Raw genomic sequence first — 18110 nt, forward strand, 5'->3', positions numbered from 1 at the left:
GGTAAACACCATTGATTCAGTGAGACTGTAACCTGAACCGTAAAACACAATAGCTCCCTTTGTCCATAAAGGTGCTTTCTGATTACTGGCATGAGTACTTTTTTTCTTTCTTTTTTTTTTTTTTTTTTTTTTGCCGGAATACGACGATCCTCCACCCCCAATCTGACCATCTCCTTATTTTTTTTTTTTTTTGGTAACATGATAAAACTTGCCTCTTGTTTCAAACAAACTTCATTTCTTTGAAATATTACTGATTGAAGTTAGTGGTGGAGATAATTAAACCAGTTTACCTGGAGATTCAAATTCATGACTTTGGCCTCTTTACTACTATTGCTTTAATAAGCCAGAGACTTAATATCTGAATACAGTATCTGGCATGAAAATAAGTGAACTTGAAAGTGAAAGAGCCTTCTTAATGTACTTGTTTATTAGATGACATTTTGAATGAGTTGTAGGTTAAACTGATAATTGCCGTTGCTAAAACTTCCAGGCTATTGATATTCAAAGATTTATGATCTAGGGTTACTTTCTAGTACTAATAAGTATACAAATTCAAGTTGCAGAGGTTCCAGAAAAGTGCCAACAGCTAATTAGAGGCACTTGGTGTATAAACTATTGTGACATAATAGGAGCCACAGGTATGATTTTTCCCTCAGGCTGTTTTCTGTGGATAGTCTTTCAGTGTAGACTATGAGCTAAATAAAGAACATGGGATTTGGGACTTCCCTGGTGGTCCAGTGGTTAAAACTCTGCGCTTCCACTGCAGGCAGCATGGGTTTGATCCCTGGTCAGGGACCTAAGATTCCCACATGCTGCTTGGAAAAAAAGCAATTTAGAAGAAATAGACACTACAAGAACAAAAGCTTCAAAGCCGTATTTAATATTCTCAGAGCAATAAGAGAATAGTTTATCTCCATGAAATTAGAACAGGATGCTGTAACTATGAGCACAAAGAAGAAAAAAAAGGGGAGGCTCCCCCTTTTTTTTCCCCTTGGGGGAAAAAAAAACATGGGATTTGGAGGTAGACTTGAGACCTAGCTCTTCCACTTATCAAATGTGTCCTCTTGGGCTGTGTGTTCTGTGGTTCAAAGATGGCTAAGGCAGTTCCAAACATCCAGAAGCAGCAAAAGGGAGTCTTTCTTCCTGCATCTATGGGAGTTATTAAGAGACGTTTCCCAGAAAGCTAATGCACACTTCCCTTCATGTCTCAGTGGCTAGAATTGCACTGTACACCCAGTCCTGAGCCAGTCATTGGCAAGGAGAGGAATGGAATTAATATGTTTGGCTAGCCCATGTCTCTCATGTTTCAGAATGTCATGAGCCTGTGTCTGGGTGTGGGTCTATTTGTATCCATTGTCAGTTGATCCTTTCAACCTGCAGACTCATTCTTTAAATTATGGAAAATGTTCTTGAATCAGAAGTAAATTCATTTTCTTCCCTTTGGTTTTTCTGTACTCTCCTTCTGAGGGCACCCCTCTCATTTGGGTGTTGAACCTCCTGGACTACTTTTCCTATTTCTCTAATATTTTTTCATCCCTTTGGCTTTTTGTCATCTGAGTTTTTCATTTTGGCTGCTAAAAATTTAATTTCCAAGAGCACCTCCCCTTTTTTCTTCTTTGTGCTCATTTTTATAGCATCCTGTTCTAATTTCATGGAGACAAACTATTTTCTTATTGCTCTGAGAATATTAAATATGGCTTTGAAGCTTTTGTCCTTGTGGTGTCTATTTCTTCTCAGTTGCTTTTTACTGTTTTTGATGTCTTTCATGTTAAGGATTTTCCTCAAATATCTGGTAATTATTTTGAAGATTGAGACACTAAGAACCCCAGTGAGACTGGGCTTGTTGATTGAGAGCCTCACCGTGGGTGGAGGGTCTATTTCATCGGGGAATTTCTCCTATTCTCCTGACTATCTTGGTGTCTTTTCTCTTGAGTTGGCCAGAGAAGAATTTTCAAATCTCCTTCTTGGGGTGTAGAAGCCTTGTTTCCTCTGGGTTCTGAGTCAGGGAGGGGAGCTGAATGTTTCAACATTAATATGTAAATTCTTACTTAATCTTATTTTCAGTATCTTACTCTGTCCCTCAACTATGGTTGGTGCTTCCATCTTTTTTACCCACTCCAGTGAATAAACCTCTCATTTTCTGCCAGGGTGGAGCAGGAGCAGCTGCTGAAATACATCAAGTCGGGGAGAGCATCTAGGGGATCTGAACAAAACTGAGATGGTGGTATAATGTTTCCCTACACCCAGCACTCAGTTTCCACTACTATTAGCATCTTACATTGGTATGAACATTTGTTACAGTTAATAAACTGATACTGGTACATTATTATTAACTAAAGTCCATAGTTTAGATTCCTTTAGTTTTTTTTTTTTTATGTCTTTTTCCATTCTAGGATCCTATTTAAAATACCATGTTACATTTAGCTGTCATATCTCTTTAGGCTCCGCTTGGCTATGGAAGTTTCTCAGACTTTCCTGGTTTCTGATGATCTCGCATAAACACTACTGATAAGGTGTTTTGTAGGATGCCCCACTATTGAAATTCGATGTTTTTCTCATGATAAGGCTGGGGTTACTGGCTATTGGGAGGAAGACCACAGGTAACGTGCCATTTTCGTTGCATCATATCAAGCGTACGTACTATTAACATGATTTGTCACTCTTGTTGCTGCCCGTGATCCCATGGATGAGCTAGTCCCTATTAACTTTCTTCATTGTAAAGTGACGCTTCTGCTGGCCCCACCCCATTTCCATACTGTGCACTTGGGAAGGGAGGCACCGTGCATAGCCCAGGCCTATGGAGTGGGAGCTACCCTAACTAGTTCTTAAACAGACTTTCAACCTCTACTCCCCTTCCACAAGTACCTGGTGCTGCCAATTCATGAGACTTCTTGAGGTTCTGAAGCACAAATTATCTGGCATCATTGTTTCTCCCAGTGTTGACTTAGGATTCAACTTCCTTTTATCTGCTGTTTGATTTGATTTCCTGGTTCTGAATTTTTGTTGCTGTTGTCTCTTCTGTTTTCCTTGTCCTTTTGGATTTATACTGTTTTTTTTTTTTTTGGATCCTTTTCTATAATTTTAGTGAGGATACCAGGAGGGAGTAGAGACCTAGTAGTTTTAAAAACATGTCTACAAATTCTTTGATACTGTTCCCTTCAAGAGTTGGAACCGAATGCCTCTCTCCTCGTATGTAGTCTGGACTCAGTATTTTGCCTCTAATAAACAGAACATGGCAGAAGTGATGATATGTCACTTCGGAGATTAGGTTATAAAAAGACTGTAGCCTCAGTCTTGGATATGTGTTCTTGCTTTCTTGGATGACGTGCTTTGGGGGAAGTCAGCTGCCATTTTTGTGAGCATCCCTATGGAGAGGCTGGCGTGGTGAAGAGCTAATGCCTCCAGCCAACAGCTGCAAGAAACTGAAACTTAAAAACGATTACATGAGCTTGGAATTTGATTCTCCAGTCCCAGTTGAGGCTTGGGATGAGTGTACAGCTTGACTGTGCAGCTTGACTGCAACCTTATGAGAGACACTGAGACAGATTCACTCAGCCAAGCCACTCTCAGATTCCTCATCCTCAGAATCTGTGTGAGGTAATAATTATTTGCTATTTTAAGCTGCTAAGTTTTGGGTTGATTTGTTATACAGCAACAGGCAACTAATATAAGAGGTAAATTACAAATGGAGACTTTTATAAATGTTAACTATCCCTGTATTTAGATACCATCATGAATTTTTTTGAGAATTCAAGTAAAGAGATGAACTATTTTTTTAACTAAGTTTTTTATTTTGGAAAAATTTTAGATCTATGAAAAAGTTGCAAAGACAGGGAAGGTTTCCATATACCTCTCACCCAGTTTCCACTGTTGTTAACATCTTACATCGCCACAGTACATTTGCCAAAACTAAGAAACTGACTTGGGTACGTTGTCATTAACCAAACTCCAGACTTTATTTAGATTTGCCAGTTTTTCCATTAATATCCTCTTTCTGTTCCAGGATCCAAATCCAGGACACCATATTGCACTTAGTTATCATATCCCCGCAGCCTCCAGATGTAGTTTCCCAATCTTTCCTTATTTTTCATCACCTTGACAGAGATCTGAGCTATATTGAAATTACTTTCATTTGTTGGGTTGTGTCTCTTTGTGACACTGCTAGGAAAATGAACAACAGGAACCCAAGCTTTATAAGAATTACAACACTTATCCCATTTGATAATTAGTTTTATATTTACTTGTGCAATTCTTTGGTTGTCTGCCTTCCCCAGTAACCTGTAAAATCCATGATGGTAGGGTCTATGTTTGCTTTTGTAAACTCAACATGATGTCTGGCACATAGTAGTTGCTCCATAAATATATGTTGAATGAATACGTTCACTTATACATATTGACACACATCCAGAGTTAATGATCCTTAAGTTTTTTTTTTTTTTGGCCACGCAGCATTTGGGATCTTAGTTCCCCAACCAGGGATCAAACCCACGCCTTAACCACTGGACTACCAGGGAAATCTCATCATAATCATCTTTTTTTTTTTTTTTTTTTGCCGTACGCGGGCCCCTCACTGTTGTGGCCTCTCCCGTTGCGGAGCACAGGCTCTGGACACGCAGGCTCAACGGCCATGGCTCATGGGCCTAGCCTCTCCGCGGCATGTGGGATCTTCCCAGACCGGGGCACAAACCCGTATCCCCTGCATTGGCAGGCGGACTCTCAACCACTGCGCCACCAGGGAAGCCCGCATCATAAGCATTTTTAACGAATGAATGAGTCTCAGTAGTCCTCAGAGGACTTAGAATTGTGCCTTAATTATAGTAAGTCCTAAACAAATAATAACTGTTTGCCATACCCACTGCCAAATGCTTTACCTACCTTAGCTGAATACATAAGCATACAAATTAAGTTACATAAAATGAGAATTGCAAAATTCTAAGACAATACTCTGCCTCTTCCAGATGAGACACTCTTATTTAATGCCTATGAATTGTTCCTTTCAGTCAAGCCTAATGCAGTTGAAGAGAAGAAAGATGTCCGAATGGGCACAGCGGCTGCTCTCCTAGAAAGAGCACACTGAGTAAGTATGGTGTGTCTGGGTGCCATGGAGTAGAAGGAGAAATTGTCAGTTTCTCAGGAGCAATGTATGCAGAGAAAAACATCACAAGTTAATGACACAAGGGAAGAAAATACAAATTCCTAGGACTCACCTCTGCTACTTTGAAACCTAAAGCCTAAGTTCAGAAAACTTTATTCTAATTAAATGCAACTTCATTTTAATTCACTGCAAAACTTTCATCCAACTCTTAACATTTGAATTTTAAGATTTCACTCTTTAGTATTACTATTCATATTACTATTCGCATTTTAGTTAAAATGATAAGTGCATATCATTTGTTGGACTTTTTTATGGTGGGGAGAAGTGGAGGGTTGATGGCACCATCTGGGAAGTTCCATCTTAATGGAATTGGGAAATAAGAAAAGCTGAGCTGGTGATGTCTACGGCGGAAAACAATAATGCTTTCCAGTGGCAGCTCAACTGACATTATTACGAAAAGCTTTACGTGGTGCTTTATATATAATTCAGAAATAATAATAAATTGGAGTTGAACTTTTGGCTCCTCTCCCAGATTAAATCCCTTGAGTGTTTAATGTTTATCTGATAGAAGACACACAAAGAATTCAATTTTAGACCTGTATATTTATCTAAATGCAGTGAGTGACCACTTTTTGTCTGTTGTGTGTGTGTGTGTGTGTGTGTGTGTGTGTAGGGAAAAAGTAAAAATGTGCTTCAGAGCAAAATACAGGAAAAGTCATTAAAGTAAAAATTCAGGATTGGGACTCTGTAATATATTTTGCTAGTAGCAGCATAGCCCAATAAATCAGGTCTATTTGTTTAGTTTCTTTATAATTGATTTTCCATATTTTTCAGCAAGCCACAAAAATTCATCTTTAAATATGTCTGTTTTTATCTATGACCTTCTATGGGAAGAAATTACATGTGCCTGTATTTTAAATTATTTGCCCTCATGAAATTTTCATAGCCTTACTTTCAGATTGCTCTTCCATAAAAGGTCTCATTCATTTATTCACCCATTGTCTGTAAACGCTTTACATTGGATTCCCAGTGATTAGCTCAGTGTCTGACATATGGTGGCATTGGATACATATTTTTTGGATGAAAAAATATTGTCTGCATGCACACAACATCGTTTTGAATGTATTTCCTAAGCCATGGCACGAGATGCTCGTTTTCTTTCACTACATGTTCTCCCTTTCTTTGATAGTGAAAGAACTTTTACCCTTGCTCTGCCTTTAGAAGGAAGGGACTTTCCCTCTCCTTGCCACCATTCCCCCTTCTTACTGGCTGGAATGTAGACAAGGTGTAGAGCCATTATAGACAGATAAAGGCCATGCTCTGAGGATGTCAGAGTCACAGGTGGCAGGTGCTTGGATCTCTGCTCTCCAGCCCCACACACTGCATCTGTACCATTATGTGAGAGAGAAATGAACTCCCATCTTTTTAAAGCCATTGTTATTTGGAGGTGTTTCTTACGCAGCAGCCAGATCTGTCTTTTAACCATACAGTTCTCAAGGCACTTAATTCTAGAAGGGGTTAGAAGTTCTCAAATAACCATAATATAAGCCAGGATGTGAGAAATTCCATGAGAGAGTTCAGTAAATGCTCTGAGGGTTTGGAGGAGGGAGGGTCCACATCCATCAGGATAGCAAGTCAGGTGTGCTTTAAATACTAGGATATCTGAATTTTGAGAGCAGCATTACTCTAGTATCTGATGGCCATGGATATTCTTATTCATGGTACCCTAACTGCCTGGCTTGCCTTGTCTGTCTGGCACAGAGTTGCCACCTTCAGACTTGGGAAAAGCAGACAGATATTCCTGAGGGTCTGGGGTGGGGTGGGGGGTGTCAGTGTGCACTCAGCCTGCACAAGGACAAAGAGGCTGACTGAGCTTTCTCTAGGTAAATGAATTACAGCCCTCACAAATTATCGAGGTGGTCAGGAGGTTTGGGGTCAGACAAATGTTGGGGTTTAGATTCTGCCTATACTACTTCCCAGCTGTGAGCAAAAGACTGTAGGAGCTGAGATCTGGCTCTTTGGGTTCAAATCTCTGTTCCACCACTTAGGACCTATGTGACTACAGCAATTTGTTTAACCTCTCTGTGACCTGATTTCCTGTGGGATAAAAGTACCCAGTTCTTAGGACTGGTTGAGGAGTGTTGAGGAGATTAAGTGAGAACTCCTGATGATATTGTCTTTTTAAAAAAATTAATCAATTAATTAATTTATTTTTAGCTGTATTGGCTTTTTGTTGCTGTGTGTGGGCTTCCTCTATTTATGTCCAGCGGGGGCTACTCTGCGTTGCATGCATGGGGTTCTCATTGTGGTGGCTTCTCTTGTTGCAGAGCACGGGCTCTAGGCGCACGGGCTTCAGCAGGTGTGGTATGCAGGCTCAGTAGTTGTGGCTCATGGGCTAACAGTGCAGGCTCAGTAGTTGTGGTGCATGCACTTACTTGCTCTGCGGCATGTGGGATCTTCCCGGACCAGGGCTCGAACCCATGTCCCCTGCATTGGCTCGAACCCGTGTCCCCTGCATTGGCAGGTGGATTCTTAACCACTGCACCACCAGGAAGTCCAATAATATTGTCTTTAACACATATTTAATGTTTAGTATGTGCCAGGCACACAAATATATTTATATATTTATTTAATGTATATAAAGAGAATAGTGTCTGGTATATAGTAAATATATAAATATATAGTAAATATATATAGTATATAGTATATAGTAAATACTTAATGAATATTACCTATGACTGTTGTTTTTAATGACATAACTTCTTGTGATTTAATGGCCTCAGTTTTATGCGTGTGTAAAACAAAGGTGATAATACTAATCTTCTTGTCATAAGATTAGGGTCATAAGATTATGTCTATCATTTCGCAAAATGCCAGGTTTTAACAGTAGGATCAACACGTTATTAAGCCCTTTTTGAAGTTAGTCTCCAAACAATATTTCCCCATACATTTCCTATGTATTTCTAAGGCAAATAAGGAGTCACACGCAGTTTTGTTAAATGCAGACTTGAGGGAGGGAGGAAGCCATGGGCACAAGTGAAATAGTAAGTGTTTGGCTAAACACTCTGCTGCACTGGCGATCTTTGTAAGGATTTTGCGGCAAAGGTACAGAGAATTTCAGTTGGTGTCAGGGGAGGGAAATAGGAGTAGCTGCCTTTTATTGAGGCCTTCTCTGTGGTTCACCAAAGCCCTGGGAGGGGACTGTGTCCCTTCTGACGGTCAAGAAAAGTGAGGTTCAGAGAAGGTAAGCCAGCTGGCCTGGAACTTACTGTCCACACTCTCTGCGTTCCCGTTCAGTCTCGTTCTGGCTGAAGTGCCAGTAGCAGGGCCAAGGAGCCAGGCAGGAATGGTGGACGGTGAGCTTGCCTCACCTGGAGGTCCCTGCCCACCTGTGGGTGTCAGCAGCCCCCCTGCCCCTCTGACAGCCTTCGACTGTCCCAGAAGGTGCCCAAGCGAAATAATCCCAGACCCTGTGATGATCCCTTGGGGGCTATTCCCCTGGATCTTCCAGGCCCTGGTCATCTCTAAGTCATTTAGGGATAAACACCCCCTTTCCCTCCTCAGCTAGAGCGGGAGAACTCTTACTGTGGTGTCTCCCAGCATGGGGCACACACAGCCTCGTGGTGTCACTGGGAGCATTGCAATCGAGGGAAGAGGGCTCTGAGCTGACCACACATTTCGGGAGCTCTTTGAAAGCATGCTTCTCTTTCTCTTGCCTTTCTGGGTCTCTGGGAGGGTTGTGACCGACTGAGGACCCTCTCAGTTCCTAACCATTCTCTCTGCCCTCCCTGTGCTGTTGTTTCCTGGCTTTTATGGCACAAGGGGCAAGGTAGAAGGTGCCCAGGGTTTCAGGTGGGACAGGTGACGCTCGTTCTCTCCACTCTGGGATTTCTAATCCATCTGGGTCTCTGCCAGCAGATTTCAACACCTTGTCTTCTGGGAGCAAAGCCCAAAGCCAGACTGTTTCGGTTCCCTTCCTTCCTCTCCGGCTCTCTGCCACCCTCCTTTTCTAGCTCCAGGGTAAGAGAATGCATGAGGGCTGGGGAGGGCATGGGATGGGGAACCGCTTCTGCCAGATGGCACCTCTTTTCAGAATTTTTTTTCTTTTACTCGGACTGTGCCATGTGCACTTAGAAGCAAATAATTTGTTGTCTCCATTCTCTGGACATGACTTGGTCACAGCCCCTGGGACATGAACATGGGCCACTTTTCATGATCCAAAGAGACTGTTATAGAGGGAGCATGAGGCCAAAGGACGTGATTCCTATCTCACAAGATCATCCTGCTGCATTTCTTTGCTTGGAGTGTGTATGTGTGTGTATGCATGTGTGTGTGTGTTTCAATTCTTCCTTTGCCTCACGGATCCTTAAAATGATGAGACAAATTCCACCAAGTCCCGCAGCTTTGTACAGAAACTAGTGTGGCTATATGTTTCTCTTACTTTGTAACCATTAGGATTTAGCACGTAGGAATTTTTCTGTGTCAAAGAGTTTTGGAGGCATTTTCCCAAGAACCCATAGGCCATCTTTCATACCAAAAACATTCGTCAGAGCTTTATAGAATGTAGGACAAGTCCCAGCAACAGGTTTCATGAGTGAGGGTAGTGCATCGTTCAGCCGTATTATCTAGTGCAAGTTTACCATACACTTTTTATCCAGAATCTACTCTAGATAAAGCCATGTGAAACTCCAACAGCCCCTGACTGGAGGATATCACAAAACAGGACTGCTCTGGGGGGATATGCTCTTTACTGATGGTCTGTAGTCATCTTCAGTATATGCTTTGAGTCGCAGATCTGAACACAGTGGCTGTGGACATTTGGGACAAGGAACAGAGCCTGATGAGCCCTACATTCCTGAGCCAGTTGCCTCTAAAGCTTTACTTCTGAGCCTGTCTTAACACTGAGATTCTGTTTGAAAGTTGTCACTTGCTGACCATGTCGACAGAGGTTGTCACGAGACGGATAGCTGCGAATGATGACCTGTTGTAGTGGGACACAGGATTTGAAAATCACTGGCATGGGGCGAGGGGAGGCCAATGGGTGCTTTCCGTTTTAATGAAGATATTTCGCAGTGAGAGGATGAAGCTGAGAGATGATTTAAGGTGCAAAATGTACCTTAAATTTTACTGTTAATGTTTATTATTTTCCCCAGATAATAAAAGTAGAAAATTTGGAGGATACAGCTAATTATAAAGAAGAAAACAATTACTCACCATTCCACCACCCAGAGATAAGCTTTTATCTATGCACATATTCCTACATGTAGCATATATTATATTATATAAGAATACCTTATACTTAATATTTTATAAATATTTTATAATTATGAAAGCGATGCATGCTTGCTGTAGAAAACTCAAGCAGAGCAGACCGTGTAAGCTAGCAGTCTCCCCTACCACCTCCTGGAGGGTCAGAGTCAACATTTGGTGTGAATCCTTCCAGAGATTTTGTCCACACATGTACTCTCTGCAAAGTATTTTATTCACTTATCTATTCTTTCTCATAGTCACCTGGCCGTAGATTTCCAGTATCTTCTTCCAGTTCCCTGTGCTGGTGCCTGACTGGCTCAGTTAATGAGCTCACCATGCTGAGCAGACGAGGCCACTGGTTCCATACCCAGCTAGTGCCCTTTGGAATCATAGTCCATAAGGGCACTCCCACTGGCCTGGCCACTGAACATGGATGGGATGGTTTCCAGGGCACGAGATGAGAGCAACAGTCCACTTTCTTTTCTGGGAGAAAGAACTTCTCACGGGGATGTCTGTAGAGGACCCCAGGAACAAGGTAGGCTCCCCCACCCCCGTCATCCCTGTGCACTGCCGTCGTGCTCAGTAATTCCCACCCTGTCACAGTGGTCCTCTGTGTGGTGACTGTGGCTTGCTTAGCAGAGGCTACCTGCAGTTAAGTTGACTTAAAGAAGTGAAAGATATGTTATGTCTCAACGTTTGTAGTTGCACATTCGTGTGTATTCCACACTTGTACAGCTTCTCAGAAACTCTGGAAAGATAGCTTCTGAGTTGACGTCTAACGTGTCTGAAAAGTATTGGTGGTGTCTGGAAGCATGGGCAAGTTGGACAGTCTAATGTCTCCTGGCAACACATTGTTTACAAACATTACCCACCTCCTAAGAAGGATGGTGGCAAGTGTTAACGCTGGCTTGGCCACTCACAGAAGAACGGGTGATTCCCAGCGCTCTCTTAATTCTGTCACCAGCTGGTGACTTTCTCTCTCTCTCTCACTGCCCCCCGCCCCTCCCTGCTTCCCCTCCCTGCCTCTCTCTGGCATGCTGGAGGTTAGTGTAGTTGGAAATCCACATTTTTCTGTATGCTCTCCCAATTTTTAAATGCAGGGCATTAACTTAATTTTCCAAAACTCCATGCAGGTGGAAAAAACCCACATCTGTGGGCTACATTTGGCGTCTATGGCACGGTAGGGCTAAATTCCACCCTACCCATCAAGTTACATTGTCTTTTCATAATTTCAAAAAAATCTATCTCTGAAATCCCAAAGTCCTTATCTTGCCTATCTCATGTGATTTATAGGCCAGTCAGCTAAGTAGTTATATTAAACACCCTTTAGCTTACTCTTTAAGAGGATTAAGGGGCTGACTTTAAAACACTTAAAAGGTGGCTGTTTTGGATATACTTTTCATGTATGCTAAAGGGATTTTTTTTTTTTTTTTTTTTTCTTTTTGCGGTATGCGGGCCTCTCACTGTTGTGGCCTCTCCCGTTGCGGAGCACAGGCTCCGGATGCGCAGGCCCAGCGGCCATGGCTCACGGGCCCAGCCGCTCCGCGGCATATGGGATCCTCCCAGACCGGGGCACGAACCCGTATCCCCTGCATCGGCAGGCGGACTCTCAACCACTGCGCCACCAGGGAGGCCCCTAAAGGGATTTTGGTTTAAGGAACAAATTCTGTGGTTTTGTAAAGAGAGGCTAAATGGAAATTAAACTTATTATAGAAATATCAGTGAGCATGTTTACCTTCCTATAATATAAATTCAAGCCTACATTGATTTACGAGTGTTATGATGCTATTTATCTCTTTGAACAGAGTAAAATGGTAGTATACATGACAAAATTAAAAGGTTGTTCAGTTCTTTTCTCCATTATTAGAGTCTAAAGCTCCTTTTTCTATGTGGAACAAAGATGTCAATTATACAGAAAAACATCAGATGCTTTCCCTATTACCTGCTCCCCACCCCCCATATCTTTCTCTTAATTGCGGCACATGAGATCTTTGTTGCGGCATGTGGAATCTTTTAGTTGTGGCATGCAGAATTCTTAGTTGCGGCATGAGGACTCTTTAGTTGCAGCATGCGGGATCTAGTTCCCTGACCAGGGATCGAACCTGGGGCCCCTGCATTGGGAGCACGGAGTCTTACCCACTGGACCACCAGGGAAGTCCCCCTCAGTACGTTCTAAACTGCCTGCAGGGTCCACAGGAAATATATTGTGGTCTCCAAGCTGTCAGTACTAACTACTGATTCATCTATTTTCTGGCTCATCGCCTTTTTCTTCGGAGGGATTAATCAGCTCTCAGGACTCTAAGAACTAAGAAGAAGGCTGATTCTGTAGGATGATAAGAAAAATGAGTGAATGGCATTTGGCGATAGTTGCTGGCTTCACTGCTTTATATTCTTGTCACTGGGGTGACACACTATGATAAAATCCATTTCTTTTATGGGAATTTCTTTTTACAGGAGTCTGGAGGCTCCATGTGTCAGTAACTCAGTTCCCAGATCAGTGGAGACCTTGAATCTGTGCCCCTCTATTGAACAACGGGAAGTTTCCCTTCCAAAGTCAACTCGAATATCTTACAATTAGAAAAAATTTCTAATTTTGGGGGGGGTAGAGCTTAATAATATCTAATTCCGAATGATATGCCGTATTACATTTAATGTAAGGACAAACCATATATCAGAGGGTCACAAAACCTGTTCCTTGGAACCATATTTATTTTTTCACAGTTCTTCATGACAATCAGTTGTGGCTTAAAAGTCACAGATGGTTGGGCTGAACTTGTGCTTGAACTTGTCTCTATTGGTAAAGACATTCTCTAAATACAAGGTTCCTATCAGCGTCCAATAAAAACTTTGTTGTTGCTCTTTTAACTCTATCATAGTTCTAGAAGTCACAGGTTTTCAACTGCAGTGTGTTCCTACTGTGATATATATTACCAGTAATATAACAAGAAATAATCTTAGGAGATATATGAATGCTTTTTAAAATTTAAGTGGCTATATATTTATTTTAAGGTAGTTGAAAAAAATACAACTAGCACACCAAACCAGTGAATTCAGATCTTATATCATTCTTTTGACATAAAGTAGATGATTTAAATGAAATTATTAAGTAAATAATGGTTTGGGTGATACACAAATACAGCAAAAATCATATGGATGGGGCTTCCCTGGTGGTGCAGTGGTTAAGAATCTGCCTGCCAATGCAGGGGACATGGGTTTGAGCCCTGGTCATGTGGGAAGATCCCACATGCCACGGAGCAACTAAGCCCATGTGCCACAACTACTGAGCCTGCGCTCTAGAGACTGCGAGCCACAACTACTGAGCCTATGTGCCACAACTACTGAAGCCCACACGCCCTAGAACCGGTGCTCCACAACATGAGAAGCCACTGCAATGAGAAGCCCATGCACCACAATGAAGAGTAGCCCCCGCTCGCTGCAACTAGAGAAAGCCTGTGTGCAGCAAGGAAGACCCAACGCAGCCTAAAAAAAAAAAAAAATCATATGGATGGTTCAGAAATGATTGAAGCATGAGAAACTGAATTAGTGAAGTCTCACTTGGTCTGTCAGCATGATACTATCTTTTAACTTTAAAATTTCAATCAAATTAGGATTAGATGGACCTCAAAGGTTAACATAGATAATCCTAATGATTTAACATGGAGCCTGAAAAGAATAAGTCAGTTGTTGAGCTTAGCTTCCTATTTTACCATCTTGTATCTTAGGTTCTATTGTTGTAGGCACCTTATGTTATATAACAGTGTACACTCTGGACTCCTGACTCTACCACTTAATTTTTGTGTGAACTCAAATTTATTCAACTGCTATGAATCTATTTTTCTCACCTGTAAAATGGGGAAAAAATAGTACCAGGCTTGGGAGGTTCTTCTAAAGATTAAATAAATGAAAACACATTAAGGATTTAGGCTGTTACCTCATGAAGCACTGAATAAATATTAGCTATTATTAGTTTACGTTTCTGAAAGGTTGTGTAAATATAGTGGTTTACACCAAAAATTTCATTTATCATGCCACAGAAGAGTCTGTTTAGGGACTTACCTGCTGGCACAGTGGTCAAGAATCCACCTGCCAATGCAGGGGACATGGGTTCGATCTCTGGTCCGGGAAGATCCCATATGCCATGGAGCAACTAAACCTGTGGGCCACAACTACTGAGCCTGTGTGCCACAACTACTGAAGCCCTCGTGCCTAGATCCTGTGCTCCACAGCAAGAGAAGCCACCACAACGAGAAGCTCGTGCACCACAACGAAGAGTAGTCCCTGCTCACCACAACTAGAGAAAGCCTGCACATAGCAACGAAGACCCAATGCAGCCAAATAAATAAATAAATAAATGTATAAAAAAGAAAAGAAACGCTTGTTGAGCCCCATTGTGAAGCAAAGAATTACTGTGAAATGTACTGCTTTTTAAGATCTGTATTTTTGGATGGAATGGGTTGAATGTGAGGCTGTGTTTTTTTTTTTTTTACATCTTTATTGGAGTATAATTGCTTTACAATGATGTGTTAGTTTCTGCTTTATAACAAAGTGAATCAGTTATACATATACATATGTTCCCATATCTCTTCCCTCTTGCGTCTCCCTCCCTCCCACCCTCCTTATCCCACCCCTCTAGGTGGTCACAAAGCACCGAGCTGATCACCCTGTGCTATGCAGCTGCTTCCCCCTAGCTATCTATTTTACATTTGGTAGTGTATATATGTCCATGCCACTCTCTCACTTTGTCACAGCTTACCCTTCCCCCTCCCCATATCCTCAAGTCCATTCTCTAGTAGGTCTGTGTCTTTATTCCTGTTTTACCCCTAGGTTCTTCATGACATTTTTTTTCTTAAATTCCATATATACGTGTAGGCATACAGTATTTGTCTTTCTCTTTCTGACTTACTTCACTCTGTATGACAGACTCTAGGTCCATCCACCTCATTACAAATAGCTCAATTTCGTTTCTTTTTATGGCTGAGTAATATTCCACTGTATATATGTGCCACATCTTCTTTATCCATTCATTCGATGATGGACACTTAGGTTGTTTCCATCTCTGGGTGAGGCTGTTCTTGGAAACATTTAAGTCCTATAAGATTTGACAGGCAGCGGGCGGGGCTGGGAGCTGAGGCTCGGGTATCGGCTTTCAGTCGGAGCGCAGGGAGAGGACTGGGGCTGGCGGCAGGAAGAGAGCCTGAAGGGGTTAGTGCACCACGGCTAGCACGGAGGGAGTCCGGGGAAAGGGTCTGGAGCTGCCGAAGAGGCAAGAGACTTTTTTCCCTTTTGTTTCCTGGTGCGCGATGAGAGGGCATTAAGAGGGCTGCTTGGGGAAGCGCCGGAGACAGGCGCGAGCCGCGGGTAAGGCGCGGACCTCGGAGACGGGCGTGGGCCGCCGCCGCCGCCGCCGCCGCCGCCGCCGCGGGGCCTGTGTGCGAGCGCGGGTCACTGTCCGCCCCGCCTTCCGGGGGGCCTGTGCACCTCGCCACTGCCGGGGTCCCGGGACCCGGGGACGGCTTTCCCGGGAAAGCGCACGGAGCGCCATGGGCTGCTGCAACGTCACGCCGGCCTCTGCCGCCGCAGGCCCGCCCCACACTGCGCGCCCCTCCCTCCCCTCTGCCTGAGTGAGCCAGAGCCCCCGAATCAGCGGCTCCTTTAAACCCGTCCTGTCTGAGCGAAGAACGGACGCCCTCCGGCGACCTACGCGCAGAGGCGGGGCCAGGTCCAAGGCGGAGACCCGGGAGCTGTGAGAGCAGAGACAGAGAAATCTCTCTGTGCAGCCTCGGAGGCAGCGGATTAAAGCTCCACGGTCCATTTGATGTGCCCTGCGTCTGTGGAGTGCATGAATGGACAGCGAATCATCCCAAATTGAGGAAGTGGACTTTGAAGACAAGATTTAAGACTTTCCCCCCTTTTCCTCTTTTTACAACGAATTATTCCAAATTAAGGAGGTGGACTTAGAGAGCAAGATTTCAGACTTCTCGCCCTTTTCCTCTTTTTACAACGAATTATCCCAAATTGAGGAGGTGGACTTGGAGAGCAAGATTTTTGATTTTTCCCCCTGCTCTCTTTTTGTGAATGTGTATGTGTAATCTTCTGTGTAAGATTCTCTCTGTATAGCTTTGCTTCCACCATATGTCCCAGGGTTCTATCTGTCCGTTTTTTTTTCAATAATTACTTTCTAATTTTAATAACGCTACTATATTTCATACTTTATTCTATTTTACTTTACCTGCTCTTTCTTTTTTTCCTACCTTCCCTCCCTCCCTCCCTCCCTCCCTCCGCTCCTCCTTTCCTTCTTTCTTTTTCTTTCCTCCCTCCCTCCCTCCCACCCTTCTTCTTTCCACTTTCTTTTTCTTTCCTTCCTCCCTCCCTCCCTCCTGTCTTTCTTTCTTTCTTTCCTTCCTCCCTCCCTCCCTCCCTTCTTCCATTCACTCTTCCTTTTGCTTTCATTCCTCCCTCCCTCCCTCCTTTCTTTCCTTCTTTCTTTCCATCCTTCCTCCCTCCCTCCCTCCTTTCTTTCTTTCTTCCGTCCTTCCTTCCTTTCTTCCCTTCTTCCTTTCTTTCCCTCTCTCTTTCTTTCTTCTACTAATTCTTTCTCTCTACTTTTTCTCCCTGTTATTCTGAGCCGGGTGGATGAAAGGCTCTTGGTGCTGCAGCCAGGAGTCAGTGCTGTGCCTCTGAAGTGGGAGAGCCAACTTCAGGACACGGGTCCACAAGAGACCTCCCAGCTCCACATAATATCAAGCAGCGAAAATCTCCCAGAGATCTCCATCTCAACACCAGCACCCAGCTTCACTCAACGACCAGCAAGCTACAGTGCTAGTCACCCTATGCCAAGCAACTAGCAAGGCAGGAACACAACCCCACCCATTAGCAGAGAGGCTACCTAAAAACATAATAAAGCCATAGGCACCCCAAAACACACCACCAGACGTGGACCTGTCCACCAGAAAGACAAGATCGAGCCTCAACCACCAGAACACAGGCATTAGTCCCCCCCACCAGGAAGCCTACACAACCTACTGAAACAACCTTAGCCACTGGGGACAGACACCAAAAACAACAGGAACTACGAATCTGCAGCCTGCAAAAAGGAGACCCCAAACACAGTAACATAAGCAAAATGAGAAGACAGAAAAACACACAGCAGGTGAAGGAGCAAGATAAAAACCTACCAGACCTAACAAATGAAGAGGTAATAGGCAGTCTACCTGAAAAAGAATTCAGAATAATGATAGTAAAGCTGATCCAAGATTCTATTTCCAAGATCCATAATCTTGGAAATAGAATAGACAAAATGCAAGAAACAGTTAACAAGGACCTAGAAGAACTAAAGATGAATCAAGCATCGATTAAAACCACAATAAATGAAATGAAAAATACTCTAGATGGGATCAATAGCAGAATAACTGAGGCAGAAGAACGGAGAAGTGACGTGGAAGATAAAATAGTGGAAATAACTGCTGCAGAGCAAAATAAAGAAAAAAGAATGAAAAGAACAGAGGACAGTCTCAGAGACCTCTGGGACAACATTAAACGCACCAACATTCGAATTATAGGGGTTCCAGAAGAAGAAGAGAAAAAGAAAGGGACTGAGAAAATATTTGAAGAGATTATAGTTGAAAACTTCCCTAATATGGGAAAGGAAATAGTTAATCAAGTCCAGGAGGCACAGAGAGTCCCATACAGAATAAATCCAAGGAGAAATACGCCAAGACACATATTAATCAAACTGTCAAAAATTAAACACAAAGAAATCATATTA

This window comes from Mesoplodon mirus (genome assembly GCF_964341445.2).
Source record: "Mesoplodon mirus genome assembly, chromosome: 2".
NCBI lineage: Eukaryota > Metazoa > Chordata > Mammalia > Artiodactyla > Ziphiidae > Mesoplodon > Mesoplodon mirus.